Consider the following 18,687-nt stretch of genomic DNA (forward strand, 5'->3'; position numbering starts at 1 on the left):
GCTTTGTGCTTTCTTTCTTCATTCCTTAACACTTAGCAGTGCCTAGCCTGATAAGGACCCAGAACACTAGATGTTGGGGATTAGAGCAGTGAATCCAATAGACCACACCTTTGCCACATCTGCTGAGGGCTGTTTGCATCATAATATGTTGGAAGGCATCACATGGCGAGAGACTGACTGCCTGTGAGAGTGCAAGAGGGGACCAAACTCAGTTTGTTTTTCTTTCTTTTTTTTTTTTGGAGATGGGGTTTCACTCTCGTTGCCCAGGCTGGAGTGCAGTGGTGAGATCTCGGCTCACTACAACCTCCACCTCCCGGGTTCAAGCGATTCTTCTGCCTCAGCCTCCCTAGTAGCTGGGATTACAGGCATGCGTCACCAAGCCCGGCTAATTTTGTATTTTTAGTAGAGACGGGGTTTCTCCATGTTGGTCAGGCTGGTCTTGAACTCCGTACCTCAGGTGATCCACCCACCTCGGCCTCCCAAAGTGCTGGGATTACAGGCGTGAGCCACCGCACCCGGTCTATTTTTTCTTTTGAGATAGTCTCTGTTGCCCAGGCTGCAGTGCAGTGGCACGATCTCAGCTCACTGCAATCTCCACCTCCCAAGCTCCAGCGATCCTCCCACCTCAGTCTCCCAAGCAGTTGGGACTACAGGCATGCACCACCATGTCCAGCTAATTTTTGTATTTTTTTTTCTGTAGAGATGGGGTTTTACCATGTTGCCCAGGTTGGTCTCGAACTCCTGGGCTCCCCCAAAGCGGGAGAACTGCTTGAGCCCAGGAATTCAGAACCAGCCTGGGCAACATAGCAAGACCCCATCTCTACAAAAAAAAATGTAAAAATCAGCTGGGCACAGTGGTGTGTGCATATAGTCCTGGTTACCCAGAAGGCTGAGGTGGGAGGATCACTTGAGCCCAGGAGTTCCAGGCTACAAAAATAAAAGAAGCCTGGCTGTGGTGGCTTGCACCTGTAATCCCAACATTTTGGGAGGCCAAGGCAGGAGGATCGCCTGAGCCCAGGAGTTTGAGACAAACCTGGGCAACACAGTGAGACCCTGTCTCTCAAAAAATTTGTTTAAATTAGCAAGGTGAAGTGATACATGCCTGTACTCCTGGCTACTCAGAAGGATGGCTTGAATCTGGGAGGTCAAGGCTACAGTGAGCCGTGATCACGCCACCCACCACACTGCTGTCTCGGTGACAGAGTGAGACCCCGTCTCAGAAAGAAAGAGAGAGAGAGAGGGAGGGAGGGAGGGAGGGAGGGAGGGAGGAAGGAAGGAAGGAAGGAAGGACGGACGGACGGACGGAAGGAAGGAAGGAAGGAAGGCAGGCAAAAAGAAAGAAAAAAGAAGGAGGAAGGAAGAAAGGGAGGGAAGGGAAAAAGTGCATATTTGCTATTCAAAGGACAGTAATAAAAAGGTGTTTTTTTTGTTTGTTTTTTGTTTTTTCTTCTGTGACGGGTTTCCTACAACAGAGACAGGGACAAACCAAGAAGTGTGGTGCCATTGAGTAACAGGCTGGTGGTGGAGGACAGAAGAGGAGGACCTACATTTTTGGACCTCCTGAGTTGGGAGTTGTGGGACACAATGCAATTCATTGTGATCTGGAATTAGAGGAGAGATCCGATCTGGAAACATAGATGTGGAATCATCAGAATAGACCTGAGGCTCTGAGAGCAAATGTGTTTCTCCAAGAAATGCAGATTTTGGAAAGAAGAGGGCCAAAGATAGACCCTGGAGAACAGTCCATATTTCACAAAGGAATGCAGGAAAATTAGCCAAGGAGGAAGACTGAGAAGGAATGGCTTTATGGAAAGAAAGTTGTCTTGGAAGCTAAGGGAAGAGAATTTTAAGAATGGGCTGGTGTGCAGTGCTCCCTGCAGAATTCCCTAAGTAGGGGGAGTCTTTCAGTCTATAGAGTTATGTAGTTTCCCTGAGGGAGATAGCCAAAAAAGGGGCCAGGGGGTTATCCTATGCCCCAAGAGAAAGGGCCTCTATTCCTTTTAACTTAATTTGTATTTAAAGGATAGGTGTAGGATGGCCTAGGTAAAAGAATGGACAGACGCCAGGCGTGGTGGCTTACGCTTGTAATCCCAGCACTTTGGGAGGCCGAAGCAGATGGATCACTTGAGGTTGGGAGTTTGAGACCAGCCTGACCAACGTGGAAAAACCCCATCTCTACTAAAAATACAAAAATTAGCCTGGCGTGGTGACATGCGCCTGTAATCCCAGCTACTTGGGAGGCTGAAGCAGGAGAATTGCTTGAACCCGGGAGGCAGAGGTTGCAGTGAGCCGAGATCGCGCCACTGCACTCCAGCCTGGGTGACAGAGTGAGACTCCATCTCAAAAAAATAAAAAATAAAAAATAAAAAAATCCCAGCTACTCGGGAGGCTGAGGTGGGAGAATCTCTTGAACCCGGAAGGCAGAGGTTGTGGTGAGCCAAGATCACGCCATTGCACTCCAGCCTGGGCAACAAGAGCGAAACTCCATCTCAAAAAAAAAAAAAAAAAGGAATGGACAGATGGATAGCACCTGCAAGGGCTTATTTAATGCTTCCTTCTCAAAGTTACTTAGTATTACTATTATTATTTTTTGAAATGAAGTCTCTCTCTGTTGCCCAGGCTGGAGTGCAGTGGCGCGATCTTGGCTCACCGTAACCTCTGCCTCCCCGGTTCAAGTGATTCTCCTGCCTCAGCCTCCCAAGTAGCTGGGATTACAGGCGCGTGCCACCATGCCCGGCTAATTTTTGTATTTTTAGTAGAGACAGGGTTTTACCATGTCGGCCAGGCTGGTCTCGAACTCCTGACCTCGTGATCCACCCGCCTCGGCCTCCCAAAGTGCTGGGGTTACAGACGTGAGCCACCACACCCGGCTCAAAGTTACTGAGTTTTTGTTTTGTTTTGAGACAGGGTCTCATTCCGTAGCCCAGGTGGGTGTGCAGTGGTATGATCACAGCTCACTGCAGCCTCGACCTCCTGGGCTCAAGCGATCTTCCCACCTCAGCCTTCCGAGTAGCTGAGACCACAGGTGCACACCACCACGCCCAGCTAATTTATTTTTATTTTCTGTAGATACGGGGTCTCCCTGTGTTGCCCAGGCTGGTCTCGAACTCCTGGGCAAACGATCCTCCCACCCACCTTGGCCTCTGAAAATGTTGGGGTTACAGGCATGAGCCACTGCACCTGGCGCTACCTAGTTATATGCACACTGCAGGGTGCCTAAGGCCTGAGGTAGCTTAATTGGTTGTAGTTTATGCTCTGATTTTTTCACAGGCTACAGTCAAGTTGACTGACTGTTATGTAGGATGGCCTCGGTTGGACAAGATGGTAAAAGAGGCACTGCCAGAAGGGGGTACCCAGGAACTCTTTTTTTTTTTTTTGAGACAGAGTCTTGCTCTGTCGCCCAGGCTAGACTGTAGTGGCACTATCTTGGCTCACTGCAATCTCTGCTTCCCAAGTTCAGGTGACTCTCCTGCCTCAGCCTCCCTGGTAGCTGGAACTACAGTCTCCTGCCACCACGCCCAGCTAATTTTTGTATTTTTAGTAGAGATGGAGTTTCACTATATTGGCCAGGCTGGTCTTGAACTCCTGACCTAATGATCCGCCCGCCTCCACCTCCCAAGGTGCTGGGATTACAGGCATGAGCCACCGTGCCTGGCCCAGAAACTCTTTTTCAATAGTGCAATGTAGACTCTTAAACATTTGGTCAGAGGTTGAGATGGAAATTCCAAAAGGGTGTGGTGAGAATATACTACTTGTGCTGTTCATGTGGCCTTGTCAAACATAGCACGGGTATGATATATTTCCTTTTTTATTTTTCTTTTTCGAGATGGAATCTCGCTCTGTCACCCAGGCTGGAGTGCAGTGGCACGATCTCAGCTCACTGCAACCTCTGCCTCCTGGGTTCAAGCAATTGTCCTGCCTCAGCCTTCCAAGTAGCTGGGATTACAGTTGTGTGCCGCCACACCCGGCTAATTTTTTATATTTTTAGTAGAGATGGGGTTTTACCATGTTGGCCAGGCTGGACTCGAACTCCTGACCTGAAGTGATCCACCCGCCTCGACCTCCCAAAGTGCTTGGATTATAGGCATGAGCCACTGTGCCCAGCCGATATATTTTGTTGAGTTATCTATCTGATACTTGGAATGGGTTTATTCAGGGACACATATGTTTTATTTCCCCAAGTCTAGACTGTTGGTGAAGTGACACCATAGAGTAGACGTATTTTTACAGTGCAGAGCAAATTCGAGCTTGTCCACTTAGACAATTTTTCTAACCCAGTGACTTTCGTAGTCTTTGGATCACACCTCAAAATTTTTTGAGTATTCATCTCAATTATTCACTTATAATTTATAAAAATTAATTTACAGCTTAAATATAGTTAGTACTATCCTAATATGTACATTACAAAAGATATACAAAAATAGAAATTAAAAAACATTGAAATGATGATGGACTAAACAATACCATTAACATTTAATTTTATTTACTAGCAGTAGAAAATAATTTGCTCTTACTACAATGCTTAATATTTGAGGTATGATTGAATATGCTTCTCTTTTTTTTTGAAATATTGGCATAATAGTGTGATAAAATGATTTGAGGATTTTACTCTGTTTAGTTTTTTTCAACCTTGGTTGTTTAAAGGGCTGTCCTAGTGGGAGAGGATGCCTTGCAAAGTTTTCTGCCAGTAGGAAGAGACAGATTATTTTTACCATTTACTTTTTTATTTTTATTTTTTGAGACGGAGTTTTGCTCTTGTTGCCCAGGGTGGAGTGCAATGGTGCTATCTCGGCTCACTGCAACCTCTGCCTCGCTGGTCCAAGCGATTCTCCTGCCTCAGCCTCCCGAGTAGCTGGGATTACAGGTGTTCGCCACCACACCCGGGTAATTTTTGTATTTTTAGTAGAGAAAGGGTTTCACAATGTTGGCCAGGCTGGTCTTGAACTCCTGATCGCAGATGATCCACCTGCCTTGGCCTCCCAAAGTGCTGAGATTACAGGCATGAGCCACCTCGCCCGGCCGTTTTTACTGTTTACTTAATCATAATGCTCATTGCTCAATCTCATCCTTCAGCTATGCAAAAGATTTTAGTTGACATTTGGGTGGTGAGTCGCTCTTTGCCAATATCACTCAATTGTTTCTGCAACGTAAATTGGAAAGTGTTGAATTTGCATTTTGATATTTTAACTGAATCGGTGATACATTTTGTGTGTGTTGGAATTTTCGTAATTTAACCCCAGAATTTTAAATTCCTGTATAGAAGCTACTTCATTCGTGGTTACTGTTCCTGTTCTAAATAAAATGATATAATGTTTTGATTAGAGAGATCATTTATTGTTGATAATATACCTTCTCTGCTAAACACTTTTTTTAGTGGTTCATAAAAAATAAGTGTTTTCAGGTGTGTCATCACGAGAACAGGGGCAAGCAGATACCTTAAGCAGAGGCATTCAACAGTTGCACAAACGTCCCACACTGTGTAATCTATTCTAATGTGTGTTTCTTTAAATCTACAGCAATATTTTCTTGCTTTTTTTTTTTGAGACGGAGTCTCACTCTATCGCCCAGGCTGGAGTGCAATGGCGCAATCTCGGCTCAGTGCAAGCTCCACCTCCTGGGTTCAAGCGATTCTCCTGTCTCAGCCTCCCAAGTAGCTGGGACTACAGTTGCCTGCCACCACGCCCGGCTAATTTTTTGTATTTTTAGTAGCCAGGATGGTCTCGATCTCCCGACCTCGTGATCCGCCCTCCTCGGCCTCCCAAAGTGCTGGGATTACAAGCATGAGCCACCACACTTGGCCTACAGCAATATTTTCTAAGCATCTTCCAACTGTTTGCTGACAAATGAATGTATTTTATGTTGCAGCCGTATTTTCTGGTTATTATTTTCATATTTTAGCATTTGTTTTTTGTTTATATATGTCAATCATTATTATTCATTTTTAAACTTTTCCAGAAATAACCAAGTTTTTCCAGAAACTTTTCCCAGTGACATGTGACTTCTAGTCTTTTGGTATTAAATAAGAAACCTCAAAAGAGACTTCAAAATAGTCATCGTTAAGTTTAGCAGAAAATGTTAAAGTATTTGATCATCTTTTATCTTTGTCATTGGAAAAAAACCCCCAAACCTTATAGGTGTTAATCCTGGTGTTCTGAGCACTTAACTTTTAGATTTTTTTTTTTTTTTTTTTTTTGAGACAGAGTCTTGCTCTGTCGCCCAGGCTGGAGTCAAGTGGCATGATCTCAGCTCACTGCAACCTCCACCTCCCGGGTTCAAGCAATTCTCCTGCCTCAGCCTCCTGAGTAGCTGGGATTACAGGTGCCCGCCCTCACACCCAGCTAATTTTTGTATTTTTAGTAGAGACGGGGTTTCATCATGTTGGCCAGGCTGGTCTTGAACTCCTGACTTAAAGCGATCCACCTGACCTGGCCTCCCAGGATGCTGGGATTACAGGTGTGAGCCACCACACCTGGCCAATACACAGGACTTAGATGAGGAGGTTGTGAAGGTAAGGAGAGTCTTCCAGAAAGCGGGGCCGGCATGTGCGAAAGCCTGACAGTGACAGGAAGTAGGTGATATTCAAAGAACAAAAAGGCAAGCCTGGATCTTGAAATGTGAGGATGGAGGGGCAGGGACATGGGCAGGCAAATGGGTCAAATCGTGAAGAAACTTCTAAGTCACAGTTATAATCTGGACCTCATTCTAAGGACAATTGAGTCATCTGGAAACATTTGAGCAGAGGAGTGACAAGATGGTATCGTTGGAGAGATTCCTCAAGGTTTAGTGTGCAGAATGCATTGAACGTTGGCCAGGTTGGAGGCAAGGACTCAGTGACCAGTTCCACAATGGGATGATGGGCCTGAGGTTGTGTGTGCGTGATGTCAGCCGAGAGAAGGGATTGGGATCAATAGACACTTGAGAGGTGGAACCCTCCCAGCCTGTGGTGATGGAGCAGATGAGAGGGAATGAGGGTCGTTTTCTGAGAGGGCAGGTACTGCGGAGATGAATCTGGTTTGGGTGGATGTCTCGGGCTGCGGTGCTGGAAACAGACCCTGAATAATCTTTGGAGATACAATTGTGAAGGACTGAGGAAGGCAGGATTAGAAAGGAGGAGTTGACCCACAATGCTATGGTGATTGAGGCCTCAGCTAATTTACAGGGAGCTCTGGGGCTGGGATGACCCTTCAGAGTTGGCCCAAATAAAGGCAAGAGGGCCAAGTTTTTCTGTCTCTACATCAGCCAGATGTTGGCTGCTTCTTGGAAGTGGGTGTAGCCTTGGGCAAGACAGTTTCCAAGAACTGTCACAAGACAGTGGCCAAAGCAATTTGCAGTGAGGGAGTCAGCTGTGAGTAGTCGGCAGCCAATATTCTTAGCAGCTAGGGGATGAGGGTGTATACTCTGAAGAAAGAACCTAGACAAAACACTACTGTATCCACTACAATAGCAAAAGAGCTTAGGTTTAATTGGGGACATATTTACTTTTAGGTGCCTCTGGGTTCATTATCCATTCCTTAGTTCACTGATAATTAATGTCAATTATGGGATGTACAAAGCATTGTGCCAAGTGGTGGTGATGGCAGGGATGATGAGGGCAGGATGGGAAGATGAAGTCAATATTAGCGCATGCATAGTGCTCAGGGTAGTGTCCGCACTGCAGGAGACCAGTGAGATTCCTTCTCAGGAGGAACTGGGTCCCCATTTCCTGTGTGTTCCCTTCTCCTTCAGGTAGGCCCTCAAAGGATTAAGCCTTTTCCTTTCTCAGATACCTCCCTAGGTTCTTCTTCTTTCTCTTCCCCTCCTCTAGGACTTAGAGAGCAGAGAACAAACCCAAACACAAGTTTCTTTTAAGGAAGCCCAGATGTAATATAAAAAAGTTACAAAGGGTTAGGAAATCTTATAAAGTTCTCTACAGATTTCTCCTTTGGCCCAGTTTCTGCAGATGAATCTTTACCAGGATCCCAATCCCCGTACTTCTGGCTCTCCTTTGACTCCTGAAGGGAGGGCTCATAGAAACTACCCACTTTTCTCTGTCCCTACCCTTCTCAACTCTTTCCTTGGACAAGGCCAGCTTTCCAGCATTTAGGCCTACAGAGACAGCAGGAGGTAAGGATTAGTGGATTCATCCAGTAGCCAGGACCTAGGAGGTCATTCAAATATCGAGGGGCCTCCTAAATAATGCCCAATGCTGAGCCCAACCCCCACCCGCTTCGGGTCTCTCGGTTAAAGGCCTTTGCAGGCATTTCCAAACTGAGGTTCAGAAAAGGAGAGGTGGTTTTGCCACAGAAATCTGTTTATGAAATCGCGAACAAAGGATAAGGGGAATCCTCTACAGTCTATTTCTGGCAGGCTAATAATAATTTCAACTTGGTTATGATTTCTTTCAAGCGTATGTTTTTGAATATAAAAAAACCTGATTCTATCCATATTTTAATGTTCTTAAAAAGAAAAGGTAGATTTTTGTTTTTTCCTTTTTCTTTGCTGGCTACCCTGCTACAAATCTTTAAATTATGGTGCTAGGATTGAACGGTGTAATAATTTCTTTAAAAAGAAGCTAACACATTTAATAGATTAATCTTTCTATAAACCCCTAGGCTTACCTTGGTTTCAAGCTAAAAATGTGTAGTTCAAGGCATGAGACTGCTCGGTTTAGTAGTTAGTTCCACAGGGCCTCTGGATGGTGAGATAAAGAAAAGGTGTTTCCTTTTTTCCTTCCACTGTCCCTCCAGGAACACACCTTTTGTGCACTCTACCTAACACACGAATTTCCTAATTTCATAAGGGCATTTGGAGGGAAAGTATGATGATATTTACATGCTTCTGCAAAGCCGGCTTCCAGCCACAAAAGATTAAAGAAAAAAGCTAGGATTTTGCAATACACTGATTGGAGGAAAAGCCAAGACATTGAGAGTTAGCAATAAAAACAGCAACAACAAAATCGCAAAGGGTTGGAATTCCTTTAGTTTCTATTTGGCATAAGAATCATATGATTTCTTTGTTCTGCCCTTCCTTATCGACTGCACTCAAATGATAGTTTTATTTCATTCTTGCAGTCAAGTGACTGATTCTATTGTTGCTCAAAGCAGAGAGGTGCACAAGAGAGCCTTACATATGTAGAATAATAGAATGAACCTTTTTGTATTGTGTTTTTGGAAGAGGGGTAGTGTCCGCTTAAACAAAAAAAAAAAAACCCCAGAATAAATGCTGTCTTTTCAGCTGTGAAATTTAGTGATTTTGCAAAATGGACTAAGACGGGTGCTTTGCTTTTAACTACTGGTCTACCTGGCAAAGGGGTTTCTCTGAAATCCTCTTTACAAAAATAGAACTGAGATAACTTGCAATAAAATATCTTTTACTTTTTGTTTATGATATTTAAAAGCAGATGCAATGTTATTTGTTGCCATTCGTGCAAATGATCAGTTGTGCTTCTAGACCAAATTTCTTCCAGCCGAGGCTCCGGCTAAATCACTGGGCTTTGTACAAAGCCCTGCTCAAAAAAGTGTTTGGCATGATGAAGCCACGAGGCAGTTGTATAGCTGAAGGCTCTTTATGATAAGCATTTCAGACTTTAGTTTTGGTAGTACAACTCTTGTAACCATTCAAGTGCTGCTTTGCTGTCATTTCAACTCTTAAAAGAAGGGAATGGGGGAGGGGCAAGAGAGTCTTTTAAGTAAACAAAGATCTCAAATCCATGAAACCTAGGATTTATCATGGTATGTACATTATGAAATTCCATATATTGTAAACTGTGTAGCATGTCAAGATTTCAAATTAGCAGGTCCTAGTGTACTCTTCAATGCACATACGGTTTTTATATGCATATTAATAAAGGCCCATCTTTGGGAGAAGAAAAAAGGCTCCCTTTCAAATGAAATCAAGCCCAGGTAAAGCTGAAACCCAACCCACAGAGTACTGGCACCGTTTTCAGGCCAAAAGAAGACAAGGGTTTCAATTTCATCATCTTGTAATGCTGATAAATGCGATGCTGTGACTGGCAAAATTTGCAGATTACATAGGTCTTTCTAAACGTGTGTAAATATGCAAATATGTATTCCAATTTATGTGCAATTCCAAACAATTTGCTGTTTGAAATTAAAGACCAACAACTCTTCTGTGAGACAATAATTCGGGTCATTTACATGAAAAGTCTTAAACAGCAAAAATGCTACTTGCAATTTACATCATACAGTGCTCCCATCACAGAGAACAATGGCTTCCTCAATGGAAGTTAACGCAGTAGAGAGGTATACTGAGATTTTTTTTTTAACTTTTCAGCACACTTTGCAAATACTAACCAATGAATCAAATTTAAAATAAAACAGAAATGTTTCTTATGCTTGGAGTCATCACTGCTACTTGAGTGTTATTTTTGTGTCTTCAGATTCCTATCAAACAGGAGTGAACCTTTTTAACAGGTTATGGTGACATTTTTTCAGATCCTTCCATTTTGTCCTAGTTCCAGTGTCAGCACAATTAGCTTGACTTGGGGGTTTCTGTCTGGTTTTAAAAACCTTTCAATGGAGTGCACGTCTGTGAACAATAAAGGAACGAGGACACGGGGCCGGGAAAACAGCATACCTCATCTGGAATGGAAATCTATCGTCTCTCGCCCTTGCACGGGTCACGATTATACACCTTCGTGACCTTTAGCGGGCTTACATATGTATCTTTTTGTGTTCCGCAAGCTATGACCACCTGCTGTATGTACAATATGTGCTTGTTAGATTTGTACACCATCTCCCTTCTAGAATTTAAAGACCTAGCTATTACATCTTGTTTACTCAATATCATTCCCCCATTAAGGAAAAAAAAAAAACCTACATGAACTGAACATGCCATGTTTCAATCTGGCCCCAGTGGCTTTTTCTCTGAAAGCAAACGTGTGTCTTTTACACCAGGGCTTTCTCCCCACCCCAGGGGGTGTCTTCCATTCTTTTGTGGCTCAGTTGAAGGCGAAAAGGGCTCCAAACCACTAACTAACCAGAGGAGAGCCCCTTCTTCCACCTCCAGGGAGAATTTCAGATTTAATTTGTCCGAAGATAGCGTGCTCTCTTCTTACTTATTTGCCATCATTACGAGGAGAACAAAACACCACCTTGGCTTCAAGATCCTGGGTAGAGGCTCACGGTCTTTTCAACCATCTTTGGCGAGGCCTTGCTTCCTTCCACTCGAGTAAGTCGCGGCTTGGGGCCACGGAAAGGACTGGGTGAGAGCCCGCAATGTCGTTGGAAAAAAGCAGCCCTCCCTGCGCCCCCTCACCAGCCCCACCACCCCGCTCCACTCCCGGGGCGAAGCCGCGAGCCAGCGGCCCCGTATGGGCGAGACTTGGCAGGTCCGCGGGGCGCCTTCTCGCCGCCGCCGGACTCGGGGCTCCGCAGCGGCCGGGCGTCGGCGCCCGCCGGCCGCGGGGCTTCGCGCTGCCGCCGCCCGGCTCCCGGAGCCTCCCTTCCCCCACCGGCCGCCCCCTCCCCCTCGCCCGCGCTCCCTTTTGTTCGCTCGCCGCCCGGGCCGAGCCGCCGCCGCCGCCGCCGCCCGGGCCCGCACCCCCAGCCGTAGGCCCCGGCGTGGCGGGCCGGCCGCCGCCGCCGCCGCGCGGCCTAGAGCGCGGTGCCCGGGGAGGCGCGGGGCCCGGGCCGGGCGCTGGCGAGGCCCGGCGGCGGCGGCGGCGGCGGCGGCCGGGGAGCCCGGGAGGCGGCGGCGGCGGCGAGGCCGCTCCACCGCACACGCACACACAGACCCCGGCAGCGGGAACGCAGATGACACGCCCGTAACATGGAAGCCGCCGCCGCCGCCGCCGCTCCGACGACAGCAGCAGCAGCCGCAGCAGCAGCCGCCGGCGGCGCCGCGCTGAACAAAGGTCATCCGAGCTGCGGCCCAGACGCCCGGGCTTGACCGCCGCGAAGGCCAACCCCGGGAAGGGGGTGGGTGTGCGCCTCTGGGGGTGCGGGGCGGCGGGAGGCGCCCGGGGCGAACGAGGGACGCAGGGCAGCCGGACCCAGGGGCGCGGGTGGGCGCCGGGCAGAGGCGGGGTGCGGCCCCTCGTGCCCACTCCTGCGGGCCGGGGTGAGCGCGTGAGGCTCAGGCCCCTGGGCCTGCCCGCAGTGGCCTGTCCCACCCTGGCCTTGGGAACAGCCGGCCTTCGCGCCCCGCCAGCTGGCTTGGGGGGCCAAGGAGGAACCGCCCGGGCTAGGCCCCGCAGGTTACGAGAGGGGGGCCACGTGAGCGCGGCTCTCCTACTCCCCCCGCCGGCGCCGGCCGGGCACAGATGCGTTTCCAGAGGCCTCCGTGCCCCCTCTCCCACTGGCCGTGCCTTCGCCCCCCGCCCCCTCCCCAGACAGCCCCAGTTTTCTTCCCCCGAGGTGAAGGGATTTGGACTTCTCCCCCCAGGTGCTTGAAAGAAGAGAAGGTTGGAGGAGGAGGAGGAGACTGGGGGGCTGCTGGTGGTGGTGACAGGGCTGGGAGAGAGAGGAGAGGGACGGAAGGGAGGAGGGGGCTGGGTGGGGTGGGGGTGACAGCAGAGAGGAGCCTGGTCAACAAGCCAGCACCACTGTGCTAGGAGGCCAGGCCGGCTCTGCAGCCGACGCATCCCGTGTGAGCAGACACACATAGCTCGCTTTCTTGGGGGCTCTTTGTCAGCCACCAACACAGAGAGCACACACTGACACACACGTACACAAAGATCTGAGCCAGGTTGTGGGAGGTAAGTGGGGGAAGGAGAAGGAGGGGGAAACAGTGTCTGCGGTGGGCTGTGGGGTGGAGGGGAGGGGGGATGGGCCCTGAGGGGCTCTGGGGTGCTTGCGAGGTGAGCATTTCCAAGGCTGTGTGCTCGTGGGGTGGGGGGACACACGATGACCTTCTCCTCCTCAGGAAGACCTAAGAGGGAAGAGCAAACCCCAGCGAGATCCCCCCTGTGCTGATGATTTTCAGGGACTTGTTGGCAACTCAGCGAGGGTTGCCATAGCTTTTTTATGTAGGGTGACCAGAACCGGCTGAAACTGGTTTGAGGCAGATCAGCTCCTGAACACAATGCAGTCACTGAGCTACTACAGTAGGATAGCAGCTTCCTCCCTTCATGGCAGCCAAAAGCAGAGGAGCTTGCAGGAAGGTACCATCCCTACACAGTATGTGAATGCACACTTAGACACCACACAGCACTGGTACGTGACTAATGGAGCCCTAAAAGATTCTGGGTAGAGAAGATGGAAAAAAAGGTGCAGGTTTGCAGGGTCTGAGATTACTTGGGCTTTTCCTGCCTTTTTCTTTTGCTTAAGGGATGGACAAGGAGCTGAGATTTATGACCCTTATTAGAGAAAAAAATGTGCCTTGCTAGGGTGGGGACACTTGGTTGATGCAGTCTCTCTCTCTCTTTCTCGGTGTTTATAACAAAACAAAACCAAAATGAACTGAGGGGTTTGTAATGGTAGTTTGTTGCTGGAGAATGCTACTTTGCATGCTTTTTTTCTCTTGCAGGGTATGTTCTGTCTTGTGCTTTTTCTTTTAGAAGCTACTAAAGGGTGTTGGGGATGCTTCTGACTATTATGAAGGCCAAAAGGTAACAATATTGTTCTAGGAAATGAGCATAAATGCATTCCAGTGATGCTGTTAGCCATACATGCTGTCTTTTTTTTCCTTGTAGGCCTGTTGACTGGGGCTGCTTTTAACCCTTTCCTATTTGCTGAGAATGCAGCCGTGTGACAGTAACTGAACATTGGTCTAAAGTCTTTCCAAAAGGTCAAGGTTCACAAGGTGAGATACGCTGTTTTGAGCATGAATTTAAATATTTAATTGCAGATCCATTTAGACACAGATGGACCGTGGATTGCTACCCAGGAGATAAAATTGGGTTCAGAGTGGAGAAGAAATGCTCTTAATGTTATCCCAGTTTAATGGGATTAGAGTGACTTTATGATGGTATTGCGATCAAGGCGAAATCTGAATGCCTTCATTAAATCGCATGTGTCTGGGCAATTGGGAGAGTCAGGCCTGGAAGGAAGCGAGTGTGGAGAATGGTAGGCGTCAGGGCCTTGTGGAGAATGTGCTGTTTTGCATAAGACGAAAGCAGTACACATGTGGCGTTTTCCCGATGATTATAGGAAAAGGAAGGGCTTCACCAAATTGAGGCAGCCTAGCCACCTTTTTAGGATTTGAGGAGTCTGAAGGTAGATTTGCCTTTTGTTCATTCATCACCTTTCTTTTACCTTGCTCTCTTGTGTTAACCTGAAAGGTTTTTCACTCCGACTCAAGTGGTGGAATGTCTTTTATTGATTTTGGGGGCTGTTGACGGTGAGTTCGCCATTGGATTCTTTGTGGCATATGTTTAATGTGGAATACTAATGCAATACCAGGGGGAAGCCGGGTAGTCTGGCTTCATCTGTGAAAAGATGCCTGTTAACTCAAAGCTGTACTGGAATGGGTGGTAGAAAATGTCTGATGCCTTTAAAGATCGCAGTTAGGTTTGAGCAGGCATTTTAATGCACCCTCCAAAACCAGAGGTTGGAGAGGAGAGGAGAGAAGGAAGGAGTGAGGAGAGTAGCAAAGTGAAGAACAAAGGCTGAGGGGGCTTGCAGGAGAACACTCAGCATTTTGCCTTGGGTTCCTTGTGAAAAGAACTGCAACTTCCCCAAACAGGAAACCAGCAGCTCCAGAATGGGATCCAGTGTGATCTCAACAACAGATAGAACTGGTCCTGCCTTTCTGCTGGTTTTTGGTAAAAGTACAGTCAAGAGGAGCCCATAGAAGACATGACTGAAAATAAAATCTTCCCCTACTTCGAAGTGGGCATTTTGTTCCTCTCCGTGTTCAGCAGAATAGGGGCTTTTCAGCAGTGCCGAGGATCTTGGAATTGGTTAAGTTGTGTGCTGGCAGTTGGTGGGCAGGATATCTGCAGTGAAGGACGTCAAGCATGCAAGGGTTTTATTGTTAAAATGTTTTTCATTTGGCTACAGAACATCGACTATGTGATAAAACTGGCAAAAGGGAAACAAGAGTGCATGGTTAGCTCAGGATACTTTATGGAGTATTTAATAGAGATAAATGTAATCTCGGACGGATATACCAGTAAATAGCTTACATGATGGAACAAAATTCTTTACAAATCACTGTGCTAAAATTGGTTTTCAATTCTCCATCATTTCTGACTGCCAGAGGTTCTGTGTATGAGTGTGGCAGGAATATGCTTGCAAAGCAGATCCGAATCCACGCTGCGCGTGGTGTGCTGCTTCTGCGTTTCTGATGTCAACTAATACTCAGATGGCTAATATGATAAACCTTAATTAGCTTAATACAATAAGCTGTTTTATTATTTAGTCCTTCATTCTTGTCTTTTGAGAGTCAGTGATTTTTGTTTAACTTTGACAGCTAACCCCTTGCCACGGCTATACAGTGCGAATGTGTTTTAAAAAACCTCTTCGTAGGGCATTGCATGTCATGGAATGTTCTGGTTTTCTGTCTTGGTGGTTTTTAGCTTTGTTCCTCTCCCTCCCCCTTGAAGTCTCCTGAAGATAGCATTTGTTTTGCATTTAGACCAGTCTTTCCAGCTGCAAATGCTGCTGAGGGTTGGAGAGCTGGTTCTCTGGGGCGGGAGTCATGAGCTCATCTTGGATTGGAGCTTGTCTCAGGTGTTGATCTCATGCTGAGGTATAACAATGTAGCAGGCCCAGGCCTCCCTGGAGTGGGGAGAGTCTTCTGGGCTGGGGAATGTGGATGTGAGTGTGCAGGATGAGCTAGGGCATGTTCCTTCCTGGGAGAGCCAGGGGGGACCCGGTGCCTGCAGTTCCTGTCACCGTGGAGCCCAGAGCCCAGCCCCTGGTCGGCAGTGCCTGTAGCAGGCTCTAAAGACGACCTGTGGTCCATCCCCTCCGGAGCAGGAGTGTGTGGGTTTGGCTGAGGAGAGCACACTGGAAAGAAAGTGTAACTGGGTGTTGAACCCTTCTTGTTTTTATCCTTTGCCTATTCAGTCATTTTTTCCATGTTAAAGAACATTGGAGCCAGGGTGTTTGGAACTCTCAGCGCAACCTGGTTCAGGAGCACACACGCTCTCTTTTTCTTTTGCTCTTTTCTCTCAGCGATTCCCTGCCCCCACCCACCTTGACTCATTTTAAGGAAGGTCTAGGAAGGAGGTTGCCAACTTGTCAGTAGAATCTTCTGATGCCTTTGACTGTGAGTTAGAATTTTACGGTTTGTGTTCTCCCATCTCCCATTTATTTCTTCTCTTGAAATGTTCTCTTGGACTTTTCTGTGCAATACAGTCACTCTCCAGTTGGCTTTGAACAACCTTTACCGTATCCTTGGTAGAACTCCAGCTGGCTGTTCACAGGTGAAGCAGAGGTTGCCAACACAAGGGAAACTGACTCCATTCCCCATCATCTACTCCTAATCCCAGGACCGTCAGAACAAGAACTACACACTTGATAAACATTATGGAAACACACACCTTCGTGTTCATTTTATTTTAGGGCTGATCTTTAACCAAGTCATGGTTAAAGAATTAGCTTAAAAAATTTAAAATTTGTGTACAGAAAAATTTACTCTGTGGTGTACAGTTCTGTGGGTTTTGGCATATGTGTAGAGTCACTTATCCACCACCACGGGCGAAGCAGAACAGGCCCATCACACCAGAGCGTTTCCTCTTGCCGCCCCTCTGTAGTCAGCCTCTCCTACCCCTGGCATCCACTGTCTCACTATAGGGACATGGTTCTCTCTTCCTAGAGTTTGGGCTTTCTAGAATGTCAGATAGCAAGATGTGTTTCAGATTCATCCATGTTTCTCTGTGTTTCGATACTTGGTTCTTTGTAATTGCTAAGTAGTATTCTGCTGTATGGATGTACCACAGTTTATTCATTTGCTGGGTGAAGGACATTAGGGTTGTTTCCAGTTTTTGCTAATTGTGAGTAAAGTTGCTGTAAGCATTTGTGTGAAACAGGTTTTTGTGTGAACATAAGTTTTTATTTCTTTTTGCTGAATGCAGTCACGTGTCGATTAATGCAGGGGTACATTCTGAGAAATGTATCATTAGACAGTTTTGTCATTGTGCAAAGATAGAATGTACTTACACAAATCTAGATGGTGTAGCCTACTATAGCCTACTGTATACCTAGGCTATATGGTGTAGCCCATTGCTCCTAGGTTGTAAACCTATACAGCATGTTACTGTACTGCATACTGTAGGCAGTTTTAATACAGTGGTAACTATTTGTGTTTCTGACCAATCTAAACATATAAAAGGTACGGGAAAAATATGGTATTATAATCTTATGGGATCACTGTGTGTACGTGGGCCATTGTTGACCAAAATGTTGGTTTGCGTTGCATGACTGTTCTTAGAATTGGGGTGGCTGGATCACATGGTACATACATAAGAGTTAGAAGTTTGAATGAAAATAAATCCAACTTGTAACTCACAAAAAAGATCTAGCGTTGACAGCTGCAGTTAAGACTCGCCGAGAAAGAGATCGTAGTGAACATTGTCTGAAGACACACGAGAGATGATCACGATAATAGAACACTCTCTAATGGGATGACATGCTTTATAACCCTGAACTAATCAGAATTAGCCAAAAGTGGAAACAGAAAACTGCAAGTGGTAGAATATCCTTTATTTCCTGCAGCAATTATTTTTAATCTCTTCAGAAACATTTGGCAGTCTAATTTTTACATTCAGGTTCAATAAAACACAAAACAACAATAGAATAGAAATTTTGGAAAGTGATACCACAGATCATTGTTGAAATCTTAGTTGTGTGTAAACAACTTCTGAATTATAATTTGATTTATGAACTGCCAAAGTATTGGGGTCATTTTATTAATAATATTTGAAGTTATTCAGCTTTTATGTATTTTTAGGAACTGAAAATGTTTAAGCAATATTCAGTGAAAGCAGTGAAGAGGGGAGATTTTGGAAGATTTGTTTGGAAGATTTTGGAAGTTTTTTTTTTTTTTTTTTTTTGACTTGGAGTCTCGCTTTGTTGTCCAGGCTGGAGTTCAGTGGCGTGATCTCGGCTCACTGCAACCTCTGTCTCCCAGGTTCAAGCGATTCTCCTGCCTCAGCCTCCTGAGTAGCTGGGATTACAGGTGCGTGCCACCATGCCTGGCTAATTTTTTGTATTTTTAGTAGAGATGGGGTTTCACCATGTTGGTCAGGCTGGTCTCGAACTCCTGACCTTGTGATCTGCCCGCCTCAGCCTCCCAAAGTGCTGGGATTACAGGTGTGAGCCACTGTGCCCAGCCCAGGTTTTTTTTTTTTTTTTTTTTTTTTTAAGGATAAAATAGCTTTCAGGATTGGGAAGAACAGACAAAGGTAATGGTAGTACAGATGGAGGGGAGCCCAAGAAGTGGGACGCGATGTTAACCTGGGGATTGCCTTGTCATTTAACAGACGCCTACTGAATGTTTAAGCACTGGGCATTGTGCTAAGCACAGGAGTGCAGAGGGAAAAGGGCCCCAGGGAGAAAAATCTAGTGGAAGGAGCCCCCAGAAGCTATGATAGGAATGTGAATAGGCCACCTCATGCCAAGCGTCCACAGAGGAGCTGTGAAAGACTGGTAAGAATATGTGAGGCAGTCAGCCTGGGAGAGCATCTAAGTCCATGCAGCACACGTGGAAAGGTCTGCGGAGAGCTTGGTGTTTCGAGTGGGGTGTGGGTGTGTGAGGGGATGGAGCTGGAAGGCAGTTGAGGGCCACCTGATGAGGCCT

General features: G+C 46.6%; 1 protein-coding gene across 28 annotated transcripts in view; it reads left to right on the forward strand.

Annotated features, from left to right (window-relative positions):
• Window positions 1-11,075: 11,075 nt before the first annotated feature.
• Window positions 11,076-18,687, forward strand: part of ZNF532 (zinc finger protein 532) — a 123,072-nt gene continuing 115,460 nt past the window's right edge. For 14 of the 28 annotated variants that reach the window (XM_055368251.2, XM_055368250.2, XM_063699273.1 and 11 more), the window contains exons 1-2: window positions 13,161-13,549; window positions 13,634-13,743. The gene's annotated coding sequence lies outside the window, so the exon portion shown is untranslated. The other 14 variants (XM_055368252.2, XM_055368245.2, XM_063699264.1 and 11 more) reach the window with 12 other exon arrangements.

Source organism: Gorilla gorilla, chromosome 17, assembly GCF_029281585.2.
Source record: "Gorilla gorilla gorilla isolate KB3781 chromosome 17, NHGRI_mGorGor1-v2.1_pri, whole genome shotgun sequence".
NCBI lineage: Eukaryota > Metazoa > Chordata > Mammalia > Primates > Hominidae > Gorilla > Gorilla gorilla.